Source organism: Crocodylus porosus, unplaced genomic scaffold (assembly GCF_001723895.1).
Source record: "Crocodylus porosus isolate Cpor-Errol unplaced genomic scaffold, CroPor_comp1, whole genome shotgun sequence".
NCBI classification, from domain to species: domain Eukaryota; kingdom Metazoa; phylum Chordata; order Crocodylia; family Crocodylidae; genus Crocodylus; species Crocodylus porosus.
The window spans coordinates 12,191,814-12,207,940 of record NW_017728931.1 but is presented as its reverse complement, the minus strand read 5'-3'; positions in this window follow the sequence as shown (position 1 = coordinate 12,207,940).

Sequence of the window (16,127 nt, the reverse complement as noted above, 5' to 3'; positions counted from 1 at the left end):
TTCAATTTTTTTTTCTTTTTGCCCGTGTTCATAGGTAATCATTAACTGAACAAAACCCCATCACCACTTCAAGCCTTTACCCTCAGCTACTAAGAATTATATCTGGAACATCCATAACATTCTGTAATATCCCATAAATAAATACAAGGGAGACAAGGGGACTTCCATTGCCTTGCCATTGCAACCATAAGAAAGCAATTGGTTATGCTCAGAAGATCCTGGGGAGGAAAAACACGCCCACACTAGAGTCATGGCAAAGCCCCCAGAGTTCTTGCTATTCTGACCAAAAGGAAAACATTTTTTCTTGAGGAAAAAAAAATCTTTCCTGAAGGAAAGTGGAGTCTGGGGAAGGGTCATTGGAAGTACATAGATGTTGTCATACACTGGCACACACATTTAACAAACACCCATATATACATGCATGTACATATACACAATTATTTGCCTCGGGCAACACAAAGCATTTGGATAGCTATTGTAAAGATATAGTCAAGGATTCTCCCCTAATAGAAGAAGATTCTTGGATACTACAAAGCAAACATAGTTAGCAGTGTGGAGTGGAGGGAGTGTGCCAGGCAAGAAAAGGACCGGGAAAAGTACATATCAACCAAATATCTGGCCATCAGGGTAGCAGAGAGGGAATTTCAGGACACAGCTTTTCCAGGACTGGGGAAACAGGAAGGGGGTTTACCCCCACAGGTCTTGCAAACAGACTGCAATGGGCTTGTGTGAAGAAAAGGGATGTCTGTCTGTTGGCCATTAACTGTTTCATAGTGCAGAAATTCTCAAAGGAAATTTCAAACTGTAAATTTGATTGTAAAAATTTCTTAAACTGGAGGAAACAAAAAGCCATAATGTGTGTTTTGGAAGAAACTAATCAACAAAGCATCAGTTTTGAATATTGAACATCCACAAAGAATATGTTTACAAGTGATCCACAGTTCAAGAATCCTACTTGGACACACACAGCCAATAATTGCTATAGAACAGGAATTTGAGAGAATTGCGATATATTCACAGGCTGTTTATGATCAGGGAAGTGGTGAAATCTGTTACATGATTCATTCTGAATTGCTTACCATGGCTAGATTAAAAGATAGCTGGGAAAGAATGAAACAGAAGAGAAAGCTTAAAGGGAGGCTCAGCTAATATACAAGATAAAAGTTATATTTGCAAAAAAAAAAAAAAACAAGTTAAAAATAAGCAGCTTGGGCCAACATTTTACTTTGGGTGAGCCAGGAAAAATATTTTCCCAGGGTTGGCCCACAAATTTATTATACAACAGATGAAACCAATCTGGTTGCTTGCTTGAATGAATTGCACAATAAGTGGATGAAAGAGAATGTAGCGGATATTAATACAGTGTCTGAATATCATTTGAACAGTAATACCTTTGAAACCCTTCTGTTTGAGGCCTGACACACCTTTGAGTTACACCCCTTAGCTGCTGGTGTAACTCTGTTGACACCAGTGGGACTTGATTTTTACTTGTTTGAAAAAAAGAACAGGCTCTTTGATCCCAAATAAAAATTTTTATGCATTTTAGTTTTCCTGACAAGACTGTATTCACAAAGGGATTCCCCTCCTATTCTAAATGCAGATGTAATTATCATCCCTAATCTGATCCTGAGGAAACATATTAGTCACATTCTTGCTCTTCATACCAGCTAAGCAGCCCAACAGATTCTCTCTCCTTATTATGTTGCTAACAAGGTTTGCCTAAAGCCTGATGGGTTTCATTCCAACAGCTAGTAAGTGGCTTAAAACATGCATATGCTGAAGGCAACTCATGTTTTCTCAGCACATTATAGTGGATTTAAATACCAGAAGTCCCTTTTTAATGAACACCTGCTTTCCTTTCCCGTATGCTGGCATAAGTCAGGGCTAAATCATTCACATAAAACCAACACGGAGGAAAGGAGAATCAGATTCAATATGTATACTTAAGAAAATTCATGTTTGCTGTCTGTTCTAGAGTTGATTCACTCCCAATAACCGATTCTGCTGTTAGCTTCACCATCGTAAATCCAGAGGTAATTTCAGTGAACTCAAGTGTTCTTCCAGATTTGTACCATTGTAAATGAGATCAGATTCAGGTCTTCCTGCAACGTAAAGGATCTCAGTGTGCAAAATATATGTATATCATATAATGGAATATGTTATATTAAAAACAGAAAAAACTTTATTCCAAAACTATGTTCAGAAAAATCTGCCATGAGTGCTTACTGTTAAAATATTAAAATAGAAATGTTTCATACACTTTTGGTGCTCCTAATCTGTATTTGACTAATATGATCAAAGCTTTTAATGACCATGATTTTTTTAGTAGTGCTTTCCAGCAGGTGTGAGGTTTATGTGTGTGTGTGTTTGTGTGATTCTCAAACAAAATACTATATCAGGCTGATATAAAGGTTTACAGGATGCATTTGTAGTACAAGAGTAAAAATAATATATCCTTTTTGTGGCTATCCAAAAACCAAGCATTTCAGGATTACAAGTCCAGGAAGTTCAGTTACAGTTAAATATAAAAGACAAATATGTTAATGAATATCTAAGTCAAACATCTAAAAGTGTTACCCTTATGACTAAGGGATAGAAGGCGGGGGTGGGGGGGGAACTATGTGTAACTTAATATAACTTCAAAAACATAGTTTGTCTTTATCCAAATACTAAAATGTCCTAATCAAAATCATATGATTACACAAATTAATTCATGCATGTACTTGTAAGCTTCCAGAAAAGTAATCCTGTACTCAGAGTAAGTGCTGGACAGACCTCTTAGACTGTGAATTCTTCCAGGCATTCAATTATCACAGTGACAGGTTATGTATAAGGAGACACGCACACAGACAAAAGCAGGAAATGGGTCATGCAACAGCCACACCAATGGCATACTAGGAACAATAAAATAAAAGAATTATAAAAATGTAGGCCTGGAAGGGGCCTCAGGGGAACATCCAATCAACACACCTGCTTCAAGGCAGGACCAAGCACACTGTCTACAACTGGTGCAGAGAAAGCATGGGACCATTCTTTGTGAAAGGGAGAGTTTAGTTTTTCTTTTGCTATCTAGGCAAAAGGCAAACCAAGAACAAAATAATCCCATTTGAAATAAGGTGTAGGGAGAGATAGTGCCACTCCTTCTAAGATGAACAGTGTAGCCTGGGGGAAGGACACACAGAAGGCCATCCTCCTCCTCTACTTCTGTAGGGAAGGTAGTTCTGTAGGAAATACTGGTGGTCATGTGGGCTGAGGAGAATGGAAGGGCGTCATCATCAGACGAGACAGACATCTCAAAATAGGCCTGGCTGAGGAATAGGATATTGTATCCCATAGTGCTGCATCTAGGCTGAGACAGGTGCTGGGGGGAGCATAAATTGTGCCTTCAGAAAAGCTGGTTGGCAACATGCTCCTTCCCACTCATTTCAGAGGTGTTGTGCCTGTGATAGACTTTTATGGGCAGAATGATTTGGGAACTGCAAATGATACAGTAAGTGAAGCATGGATTTGGGGGTGGTGCAGTGCTGTTTGCATTCCCTTTTGGCTGTGCCCTGCATGCGCAGTGAGCTCTCATTTCAAGGCATGTCAGTGCAGCTCTTGCTGGGAACTCCCCATGTGCTGCAAGCTCTGTGAGCTCACTACTGGTAGGTACGGAGTCTGCCTGGAGTCCCTGCCTTCAGGCAGCTCTGGAGTTTACTGCTGTTTGCTTTTGTCCTTCCCCCGGCCTCTCCCTGCTGAATTCAGTAGCAGGGAAAGGAGGGAAGAGTGACCATTGATGTGCAGGTGCTGCTCATTCACTCTTCTCCTTTCCCTGCTGCTGAATTCAGCAGGGAGGGAAGGAGACAGGGGAATGGAAGAGTGAAGAGCAGCAGGCTTCAGAGCTGAATGAAAGCAGGGACTCCAGACAGACCTTGCGATGGGGAACTTGGAGTTCACGTGTGGAGTGTGACAGGCACTGGGTGAGTGCCTATCACTTAGAGGGAAGAGGCTGCTTAAGGAGCATCTTGCAGGTGTGGCAGAGACTGATGAGGGAGTCACTTGACCAGGAAGGGGCTGGGCTTGTAGCACTTAAGTCCAGGGCCTGAGCTGGTCAGGTAGTCTAGCCTGGAGAACTTCAGAGACAGGAGTGACCAGCAGCAGGGCTGCAGCCAGGTTTCTGGCTTAACTTTTGAACTGGGTCAAGCAGTCCAGAGCCTTGGAACAGGAACCAGGGGCCCAGCACCTGAGAGGGGCAAGGCAAACCTTGGAAGAGACAGACAGACAGAGACCAAGAGGACCAGAGGGCCCAGGCCCCATAGAGAGGCAAAGTGTAGGGCCAGAGAGCCTGAGCCTAGAGCGATGGCAGTGTCAGCAGGGCTAGAGCCCAGAAGTCTATAGCCCAGGCGGGGTGGTAGCAAACAGGGCCAGGGAAGGTCTCTCTGGCACAGAAGCGGGGCCAGAGTTGATGTAGACTGAAGGTCAGGGATCACAGCTAGCGACTGCCAAGGCCTGGGAGTCCAGAGATCTCAACTGGCCTAAGAGCGGGGCCACAGTCTAGGCAGACTGAAGGTCAGGAACCACAGCTGAAAACCAGGGGGCCAAGTAGCCCAAAGCCCAGGAGGGGCTAGGACTGGGGCTCAGTGCCTGTAGCCCAGGAACGGTATGAGTTAGCAGATCATCTGTGAGGCATGAGAGTGGGTATTGAGAAGGATGGAGCCCATGTAATTATCCCTTTAAGCAATGACCCTGGGAACCTGTGGTCATAAGGGTAAGACCAGGCTTGTGAAGCCCTGGGGCAACCTCCCTTTCATCAGAAGTTAATAATATCAAGGCATGGCAGATGAGTGAAGGGGAGAGTGCCCAAAGGGAGCTAGGTTGGCAAGGGCTGAGTGGCTACTAAGGGGCATCATGACCACCCCTGGGATGAGCACTTGCTACACGGAAATCCAGGAGTCTCTTGAAACCTCACTGGGATCCAGGATAACAACATCCCTTTCAGCTGTGGCACTTGCGCCACAAGCAGTTTTTACTGCACATGTGCCCCATCCTTGAAGAGGGTATGGCCTCACCTCCATTGCTGCAATTCCTTTGTCCCCCCAACTTTTTCATATGCACTCTAGCTATTGCTCTAAAATTACCATTTCTACTGTGTTTAGTACTTTTTTTACAGTCTTGGCAATAAGCACAGTAAAAGTGTAAATTGAAATAACTTTGGTGATTTAAACCAGCTGAGGATCTGGTGCTACATCCCAGTTCACTAGGTTGAATTCAAGCTTCCATCACCTCCAAAAATACTCTGGCAAGAAACGCAAATGGCCATTTGTTTCTTTTCCTTGCCTTGGGAGGCTCTTTGATGATAAAATGTGACATACCTCATGTACTTTGACTCTGAGACACAGCAGAGTCATTTATGGATTCAACCTTCTACCCTTTCACTGTGGTGCTTGGAATCTCATTTTTTTAATGCTCTACCATGCTACAAATTTGGAAGCAGACACAGGCTAAGCTAAATAACACACCAATTTTTTTTCTGTTATTTAGCTTAGACCATGTCTGTTTTTTTCCCCAACCTGAAGAGGGGTAATTTGTTCCTGAAAGCTTGTTCAACTTCTCTTCCAGCTATACAGCTGGTCCCATAAAAGTATCACAAAAAAACCCTTTGACTCTCAATCATAGACCATCATTCTCACATACTGTGGGGCTTTTGATCTTTTCATGCTTGTCTAAATTCCCTGTTTCTGCTCAGTTCTGAAAGTCCCTCTCAGGATTTAATACATATTGATAATATAATTATTTGGTGCCCTTGCTCTCATACTATTCAGTCTTGTCCCATGTCTGCGCAATATTTTAGGCGCATTATTTGCACTGCATGTTATATTATGGAGATTATACCCAAGAATATATAATTTTTTTTTACTGGTAGGATGTAGTAGGTGTCTCACTTTTCTGTCTTGCATTCCTTTGGAAGTTCTCTTTATTTTGACCATGTCATCTCCCCAATAGTAGACCTAAATCCCAAGATGTTAATAGAGCAGACTTTATCATGTGTTATTACTAACATTTACCACTGGTTTGCCCAGCTTTCATCTCTTCATCTTTAAAATACTGCCATCTGTTGTTCCCAGGCAGTTCAGTCTCCTATTTATTCAAAATTTTGTTCCAGCCCATATGGAAACTTTATTTCTGTTCAGTTAATTATCCTATTTCCTTAAATCATGCTACTACAGTGATGAGGAAAAAATAACAAGGCACCATTTGCTGACAAATGTTTGTGATGGGCATAATAATCCATTACAAATGACAAATTTCAAGGTTTCAAGGTCATGGATTATGACTCAGATATTACAAAATCTAGCCAGTATTTCAATTATTCAAATATGTTTTTTATAACTGTAATGCCACTTTTAATATGTAGATGTTATTGTCACTAGGAATTCTGTAGCTGATGTTGGCATAGTCATTCCCTTGGCAACCTCTCTAGCCAAACCATTGCTCAAAAATTTTCATTTGCAGCTGAAATTTCTTAACCTGGTTTCAGGCTTGAAGTGACTTCTTGGCCACAGCTTAAATTGCACGCAGTTTCTTCTGAGTTGTGTGAATGTGAAATAAACCATATCTGTTTTTGGGTATATTTTAAAGCCCTTTCTTCAGTCTTTTTTTTTTTTTTGCTTTTATGCATAATTTAGTATCAATGTATTTGGTTTCACCGTGACGCAGGCAGAATTTTTTTGAAATCTCAAGCTACTTTATTGAGGATAACCATTTTACATCCAAGTCTATGTATAAATCCTACTGCATTAGAGATTCTAAACACTCATCTGTACTAAGACCAATAGAGCTGCTTTAGACTTATATTGATGCATCTGAGATTAGACTCTGGTAGCTAATTAAATTTACAGATGATATGAATGTGTTTTATTTTATAAATCAATATATTAATAAGACTGAATCAAACATCCTTCCCTTGTGGTAGCTCATTAGGCTCTTCTTCTCAGCTTGATATATTGCCAATTATGTTTCTTCCCCATCATGCACAGTCCTTCACCCAGTTTTCATCTGTCTGAGAATACTTAAGCCTACATCCAAGTCTGAATTTTTTTTAATACATGAGGTTTTCTGAATGCTGCAGCAAATGCTTTACTAAATCCTGGGTGTATCACATCTAAAATATCTCTGAAGGTGCATAAAGTAACAACGTTGTCAGGCACTCTTTATTGGATTTGTCGCAGGGGCACTTTGGTGCCCTGCTCCTAGGAAGAGATACAGGTGTTGGTTGCTGGGGTAACCGCAGTCGGTCAGCTGACCGGAAGGGGGCAGGGCCTGGCCTATATAAACAGCCTAGGCTGAGGCCAAGCAGGCAGTTGTCTTTTGGCAGTTGCGGAGGATGGAGCTCTGTGGGAGCAGGCTGAGTTGAGGAGGCTGATGGCCTGAGCACCTTATGAGAGAGGATACCAGGCAGAGGAGCCCCTGGTAGGGATTTGGGAAAGATAAAGAGCATGATGGTTTAGGGTTTATGTTTTGGCCATGAGGCCTGAGTTTGAGCTGGGGTTGAACGGCCGATGGTTTTGTTTGTTGTTACACCAGAGGACCGGGTGAGGCTGTAGGGGCTGGAGGAGGCCTCATAGGAACTCCCCAGTAGTGTGGGGGTTCCTGGTGCCAGGGAGGGCACAGCAATCTGGTGCCAGAGAAGGCACAGCAGTTTGGTGCTGGAGAGTGGTGCTGCGTTTTTGGGGTGTCCCGACCCCGGCCCCAGTGTGGGTAATATTGAGAGAGGCCCCTGAGAGGGCGAGGGCTCGGAAGGGTGAACGTAACAATGATAGACCTAACAACATCTGGTACAACTGAGAGGCTTGGGGCGTGGTATAAGGGGTGGTAGGAGCCACGCATAGCCCATAAGGCTGGGTGCAACAAAGCTCAGGCTATACAGCTCATTAGGGGCCAGGAAGAATAATACTGTGTCCAAGGGGACAAAAAGGTAGCCTCCCTTTTTAACAATATTACCAGCAAATATGTGGCGGGCGAGAACGAAGATGCTTGGATGCTAACTTGGCATGGTAGGGGGCGCCAGGAGAGTTCATGGCTGCTCCTAGGGCCCCCCACTGTGACAGGATTCAGTAAATGTTCTACATAGGTTTATTTATTTATGGGAAGTTTAATTGTCTTGGATTTTCTAAAATCTTTAACATCCTTCCCCCATCACATCTCTTTCTCTACAGCAGGGGTGGGCAAAGTGCAGCCTGTGGGCTGGATGCGGCCTGCCACGACATTCTATCTGGCCCATGCGGCCCCTAAAAAATTTAGAAAATTAATTTTAATTTGCCCCTGGCTGCCTGTCATGCAGCCCTTGATGGCTTGCCAAAACTCAGTAAGTGGCTCTCTGCCTAAAATAATTGCTCACCCCTGCTCTACAGCATACTTTCTATCAGGTCACTTTAAACTGTGATAAATTTATCCAGCTTTCTATTCTGAATGTTCAAAATTATGCACAGCTGAAGTTTTCATCATCTCCCTTACTAGTGGTACTGGGCTTGAGTGAGGTGGGTTACCCATTACTTTCTTGGACTATGTGGTCTGTATATCCCAAACACTGGGCATGTCCACATGTGCTTTTTACTGTGCAGTAGACTAATTTGCTGCACATATAGCATCACCGTCTACACGTGTGGCAATTAGGCTGGTGTAGACTAATTGCACTGTTGGATAGTCCCATCAGATACAAGTACCATCTACCAGTGAATGGATACATTGCACTTAAATGTATATGTAGATGGTGTCATCAGGATTAATTTACTCTGGCTCAAATTGCACTGGAGTTATTAAGTTGCATTAATTGAATGTGTAGTTGAGCCCATTGTGTCTTGCTTTTGGTTCAAGGCTTTCTTCTCTCTCTTTTACCAGATAAGCTACCAGGTAAGTTCCAAAGTGCAGTGTTCTATGGAACTTCTGTCCCCTCGGGTCAGTTGTCAGTGTGATCAGGGCTGGGCTGATGTAGCCCAGTACCATCTCTGGTGCTGTCTGCAGAATGGGTGGGGATAGAAGGGAGGGGGAGGGAGCTGCAGGATGAGGCTTGCCTAACCTGAGCTGGGAGGGCAGGTGGATTGGAGCCCCCCTGTCTCACGGGGCTCCCGAAACTCTCTCCCTCTCCAGCTCAGGTTGGGAAAACCCCAGTCCAGTCCACAGCTCCCTTCCCTGCCTTCTTCCCTCTCCCTTCCTGCAGACAGCACCAGAGCTAGGGGAGGGGTGGCTAGGGGAGAGAGGCTGCAGGCAGGTTTCTCTGCTGGATTAGCTCCAAAATAGAGCTTGAATTCCCCCCCCCCCCCAACACCCAACCTGTTGGGTTGGGGAAGGGCCACTCTAACTCATGGTGCTTTATGTGAAGTGCCATGAGTTAGAACGGGGATTTGCACATCTGTCAAGTTTTAAGATTTAGAAGGCTATTTGTAACTCAGAGCCAGGCTCCTACATTACCTTGCCATTTGTGGCAAGACTTGCTTTTTATAAGCCTGTGCTCATGGAAGCATTGCACCAGAGAGGTAGAATGGTGTCCTGAATAGGACACCAGACCAGGGCTGAAAAGATGTGTGTTGTATCTGCCACTGACTTGCTGTGCCCTGCTGGGACAATCATTTCTGTGCCTATTTTACACAGTGATTGCCTTTTCTCTTTAATTTGGTAGCACTTTGAGACAGGAACTGTCTTTGAATACATATATATTTGGTCCCTAGAAGAATTGGTAAAATGTAGGCAAAGTAAATTGAGGCTGGCATGGGAAAAATTAAAAAAAAACAAAAAACAACACCTCACTAATTAAAGTGGTTAGGCTGCCTCAAAAATTTCCAACCCACTAGCCAAGTCCTTAAAAATGGATTATACAAATCATAAAATTATCTTAAAGGAAAAAAATCTTGTGTCGGTAACTGCTGAGTATTTGCATCAAAACTCGCAAAATAATTTCTGCGAGTATTTGTGTTAGTGAAACCCTGTAAACAGAAACTACTGCAAAAGAACAACACATGAAATCAAAGCCACAGTGGAATGTATAGTTATTGAAGTGTGCTTGTAGCCTATCCCCAGATTTATTTAAAGTTAAACTGCACACTTTTTGTAACCATATTGAATTTTTGGTAGCTACCAAAATGATATCCTTCTTTAATAAGGTAAGGACATGCTTTTTTTCTGACTACACCAACAAGAAAGAAATCATTGTAGAACATAGTCGGTCAATAATAGTGATTCCCAAACAGTGTGCCACAACACACTAGTGTGCCAGGAGAGCAAAAGAAGCATACCTTGAGGTCATCCTGTGTGAGGAGTTAAGTGTTCTCCACCCCATGTTTGGCACCCTCCACTTGCCCCAGCTACTCCAGTGGTGACTGTGGGTGCTGCTCTGGGGCCCTTTGCCATGGCTGCTGCCTTCTCCCACACTTTCCTGCCCCCAAGCAACCCCTGTGCTGCCCTGCTACTACACTCCTAGCAGTGAACTCTGCTGTGGCCAGGTAATTGGATGGGATGCACAGCTGGAACCATGCTTTGCAGCCCAGATCATCACCCCCGAATATCTCCCATGGTTCCAGGGCCAGCAAGAGGGGCTATGGGAGGGGGGTGGCTGGTTGCTGGCATGTGAGACCCTGCAGGAGCTGCCTCAGCAGCAGGGGTTGCCCTTGCCCCTTGAGACAGCAGACAGTGGAAAGAGCAGGGCACAGCAGGGTGAGGTCCTGCCCTTGCTGCCTTTAAGTGGCACCAGCTAGATTCTCAACTTCTTTAGCCTCAGGGCCCCCTCCATATCTTTTCAACTGGGGTACCACAAAGTTCAGAAATGTTGTGGAAAGGGGCCTTAATTCTAAAAAGACTGAGAATCATTGGAATAGAGACTGACCCTTTTCTTAAAGAAAAATGTGTTTGGTGTCATTTTTTAACAGGAGTTCTCAGCACTAGTATGATTTCCTCTGGCAGGGGAATGGACTATATTATATATATATTTTGAAAAGTGTGTGTGTGTGTGTGTGTGTTGGATCACTTTACTCTTACACCTGAAAAAATATATATATGCATCTTTTCAGGTGTAAGAGTGAAGAGTGCCAATTTTGATCCAGGAAAAAGTGTGCCATAGGCCATGTATAGATGAAACTACTGCAAAAGAACAACAAATGAAATCAAAGCCACAGTGGAATGTATAGTTACATGAGATACATGTGTGCGGGACACTTTAAAGTGGGTTAAATGCTTTTGCACCGCTTTAACGGTGCTGGTGTTTGCACGCATTGGCAGTATATTTTGCGCAGTAATTCCAGCTGCTGTAGCAAATTCAGCAATGTAATGAGCCTTAAATGACTTTGGACACAGCAAACTAAAACTCCTCTGAGGAATTTTAGTTTGCTGCTCTATAGCTGTGGAGCGAAGCACCGGGCTCTGTGCAGCTCAGGGGCTCTGCAGGAAGCCCTGCAGGCAACCTGGCAGCAGCCTGAGAAGGCAGGCTCTACCCAAGAAAAGCGGTGAGCCTGCTCTTTTTCTTTTTTATCCCTCTGGACCCTGCCTGCTTACATGAGCTGCATGGGGGCCTGGTGCTTCCCCCCACGACTGCAGTGCCCCTTGGGACTGGCTGAGCTGGGTATGTGTGGGCCGATGCTGCCGGGGAGGGGGCACAACTGCCACAAAGGGAAGTACCAGCCTGTCCCCGGCAGCCCAGAGACTGCACTGCCCATTGGCAGCTCTCCCTCCCCTCCCTGCCACTGGAGAGTCAGGTAAGTTCGGGTGTGTGCATGAGACACGGGGGTTTAATTGGCCCTAACTTGAAGCGGTGTTTTTAAAAACCCACTGCTTCAATTTAGGACCTCAGTTTTCCCCATACACACCCCTAGGTATCAAAAGTTTGGTCTATAATAATAGTTCATAGCTGTTCCTTAAATATAGTGTTAAGGGGATTATGGGGGCGGGGTGGGAATTACAGGACCACTTGTACCAGCCCTGTGTTTCTCCTGATCCATGAGAACTCTCCTTTGCCCCCTTGAGTCAATTATATAGTCCCTGTATTCCAGGGGTTCCCAATCTTGGAGTCATGACCAGTGTTCTCTCTAAGCTGCATGGTGTGTGCAGGCACGCAGGTGTGCCTCACAGTGCGGGATGAGCATGCCCGCATGGCCGTGCACACCACACAGCTTAGAGGGAATGCTGGTCATGACTCCATTTGGGGTCAAAAAGATATAAAAAATAGGGATGTGTACTCCTGGGGATGGAGGCCTCGGGGTGCATGCGTCCACTAGATTTGTGTCTGGGGTGAATGCAGCCTTCAGGTTTGGAGCTCCCAACCCTGCTGCCTTCCCTCTGGGGCCTTCACAGCAGAGTGGGGCAGGGAGGCTTGGTGCCACTGCCAGGAACCACACGCTGGCTGCACCACCATGCTGAGGCGCCCCCTGCCTGCGCAGCAGCAGCAGGGGGCACAACTCCATGCTGCTACCATCACTGCTGCTGCTGGGCAGGCAGGGGTGCCTTACCATGGAGGCATGGCCAGTGTGGGGCTTCTGGCAGCAGCTCTGAGCCTCCCTACCCTCCTGCACCATGCCACGGAGGCCCCAGGGGAAGGGCAACAGGGAGTCCCAAGCCTGCATTCTCCCTGCCATGGGCTCCACTCTGGCTGTGCCAACGGGGGAAAGGGGTTGGGGTAGGGAGCTAGGCTCTGTGCTCCTCTCCGCCCACAGAAACTGCCACCTCCCATGGGCAGCAGCCGGGGCTTGGGCACTGCTATAGTGTGGGGGGAGGGCAGGGCGCTGTGGTCCTTGGCCCCGGTGCTGTGGCCCTGGCAGCCAGGGGACCCCTCCAGCAGGGCTGTGGGGGTAGGGGGTTGTGGGTGGGGAATGAGAAGCCATGCTGAGGAAATGGGTTCATGCTGAGGAAATGGGTTCATGAATAGTATCGTGCCAAGGAAAAGTTTAGGAAGCATTGCTCTATTCTGCTGGGGTCAGGATCAAAATCAGCTCTCTTATTACTGCAACTGATCTATTTCCTGCCTTCCTGTTTGGGCAACCCCAAATTGGTTTATCTTCTGAGTTGGAGAATTTAATGAAAATCTTCTTTTTCTGGCCTGTCTCTGGTATTTAGTCCTTTGGGGCTAACATAGAATGCCTTGAAGTTTCCCCTCTGTCTAACTCCAGAGGGCTGGGGACTGCCTTTCAGTGGTAATGTTATAGATTAAAGTCCTATCTTAGTCCTCTGGGAAACTTTAATTTCTGTTCCACAGATAGAAAAACTCAGGATACACCTCCTCAAACTCTCCTGCTGCTCTAGGGCCCAGTCCAAGACTCACTGAAGCCTTATAATTCTGTGTGTTTTGATCTTGGCCTACACTGGGGGGACAGCCTGCACGAGATGATGCTACTTATGAAACTGCAGCCTTCAGCTAGCAAAATCTGCCTGGCAGGCAGGAAACACAGGTAGCTATTGGACATGTTCACTTCTGTGGGGATTATAACATGTTTACTGTTTGCTTACGTACTGGGATAGATAATTCACTGTGCACACATAAGGCTGCTGAATGAAGCGCATTGCCCCTGGTGCTGTTCCCATCCCAAATATTAATTATGCATTTTCTCTTTGTCTCTCCCCACTTCACACGCTTTTCATTTTCTTTAGGCCCTTTCACAGTGACCTCATGCAACTGTAACTGCTGTCACGAGAACGTTATGTCCCAATCCATCCCTTGTGATGGTTGTTGTTCACGGCCCATTGTTATATTCAGCATCAATAAATAAATAAAACATCTCATCAAGGACTGATCTGGCTTTGTGAAAAGGAAGAGGAAGGCTCAGGAGTCCTGGGTTCTACCCCAGATACTCTCACCGATCTGTTGAATGTGACCTGGGACAAGATACTTCGGTTCCCTATGCCTCAAGTTACCCCACCTATAAAAGAGAGCTTATAGTGTTCCCCGACATCACACATGCATGAAGCTAAACAACCATTTGTAGTGACAAAGCACTTTACAGTGCTCTCACTGAAGATTCAGTAGAAGTGTTAAGCATGGGCATAACAACCAGGGTCTGTATGCTAGGCTGTGGCTGTAGCAGGGGCCAGGCTGGAGGTAGCAACTGAGCTGGCAGCACCAGTGCCTGCTATTCTTCTGGCCCTTCTGGTTGCCCATCACTTGCTATGCTGCTGGTGCTGAATGTTATTAATATGAAGCCCATTGCTATTCTGTTTGCTACCACAACTGGGATCAAATGTTTGTTCTGTAACAAGCTCAGATCCATGCGCTAGGCGCAGCCACCCCTAACTGAGCAACTCAGGCAATGAATCTACTTAGGCAACTAATGTTGCCCCAGTATTGTCTGGACAAAGACTCCAATGCTTGTTTTTGGCTCCTTCACAAGTCTTTGATTCCTTGCTTATACTAAACTCCAGGTTTACTCCTGGCTTACCCTGACTTCAGCTTTCACTCCTGGTTTACCCTGAACTTTGCTGTAGCTTACCTTGAACCTGGGATTTGACTCCTGGCTCCATGGCTACAATAGCTTTAATGCCTACCCAACCTTCCTCCTTCCAAACCCAGTTTCTGGTTAAAAGGATGAATCCTACTAAGTCATCTTCCCTGACTGCCCATACCCCAGTTCCTAATTTGTTTATATACACTGCTTCTTGCATAGAAACTGAAACATGAAACCATTTATTTAAGCAGTCTTTGTGTTTGTGTGTACTTGAGTGTTTAGGAGTGTCTTTTGAAACTCAGGACCTGGACCCCATGTTGCTGTGCATGAACACCAATGAAAAAACACACTTTGCTCCAGAAAGGCCCAGACTTGCTCTTCTACTCTAACAGGATTCAAATACCTGCTACTCCTTGGCTGTAGTTCAGTATTCTGGTCCTTACCACTTTTGAGCTATGTGGAAAGCTCACCCCTGCACTTAATATCAATAAGGAACAGCAGGATTCCCCATGCAGGTACATGCATGAATGTGTAGATGAAGGAAAAGAAAGCCAATAGACATGTATTGAATTGGAAGGGTAAAGATTTTGACGTGAACCTTTTGCTATGAAGAAGCCTGCAGCTCTGCACAAGAAAGGAGACTAGAGAACTATAAATTAATCTATTATAAGAGACCATCGGAGCCTGGCTGAAGTCTGGATTTTTTCTTTGTTTTCTTCAGCTTTTTTCCCTCTTGCAGCAGCTAGACATGTAGATCGCTTGCTCAGAGTCAGATTTTTAAAGGTATTTAGGCACGTTAGCAGACTGGTGGGATTTTCAAGAGGACATAAGCATCTAGCTCCAATTGACTTCAACAGGAAATGTGAAACATGAGTCACCTTGTTTATACTTTATGCACTAAAATGTCTAAGGAACTTGTCAGTATTATCAAATTTAAAAAATGGGTAAGGATGGTTCCTATTCACTCAACAGGTGTGCTCACTTGTGAGGTCAAACTTGGGTTTTGGCACTACTGTTCTATTAGGTCGTGCATCTGTAGGGCCAGTCCTTTTCATGCTCTTCATGGTGGTAGACAAGACAACCCTCAGCCTTACTATGAGCCTCAGGATTTCCTTCTGAACTGCTGCAGATTCATGTAAACTTTTTTCAGACTGGTTCTGAAGTTCCTATACAGGAGCTCTTACACAAGCTCTTACACGCCAGTGAATGGGTTCTTATGTTCCACTCCAGGAATGATCTTCATCTGTTGGCAGGCTCATCATGTAGGTAATGTAGGAATAATTCACTTATGTTTATGGGCACTTTTACATGTGCTCTGGGAGTGTGTGTGTAATAGGGGACCCATAGCACTTTAATTAGAGTAGCTCCAAAAGATGCTCTAATTAAAATGCTGCTATGTCTCATGTATCAGCGTCTCTGTATTTAAAAATGGAGGCAGGGACACTTGAACTAAAGCTTGTTTGATGAGCTGTAGATAAAGCACACCCACCACCATTTTTAAGCATGGGGATGCTGATGCATGAGATGCAGGAAGCTGCTGGAGCATGGCAATTACCATGCCCGAGCAGACATGATTAACTGAGTCTGGTCGGACGCGCTGGAATTCTAGCATGTCAGAGTAGCCTCCGCACTCAGGTATAGGTGCACCAAGAGGCTCTGATTCCTGTATCTTGCTCTGTGGTCATTTCTATAAACCCCAAGCCCCAGTCAGGGACCAGGGTGCCATTGAGC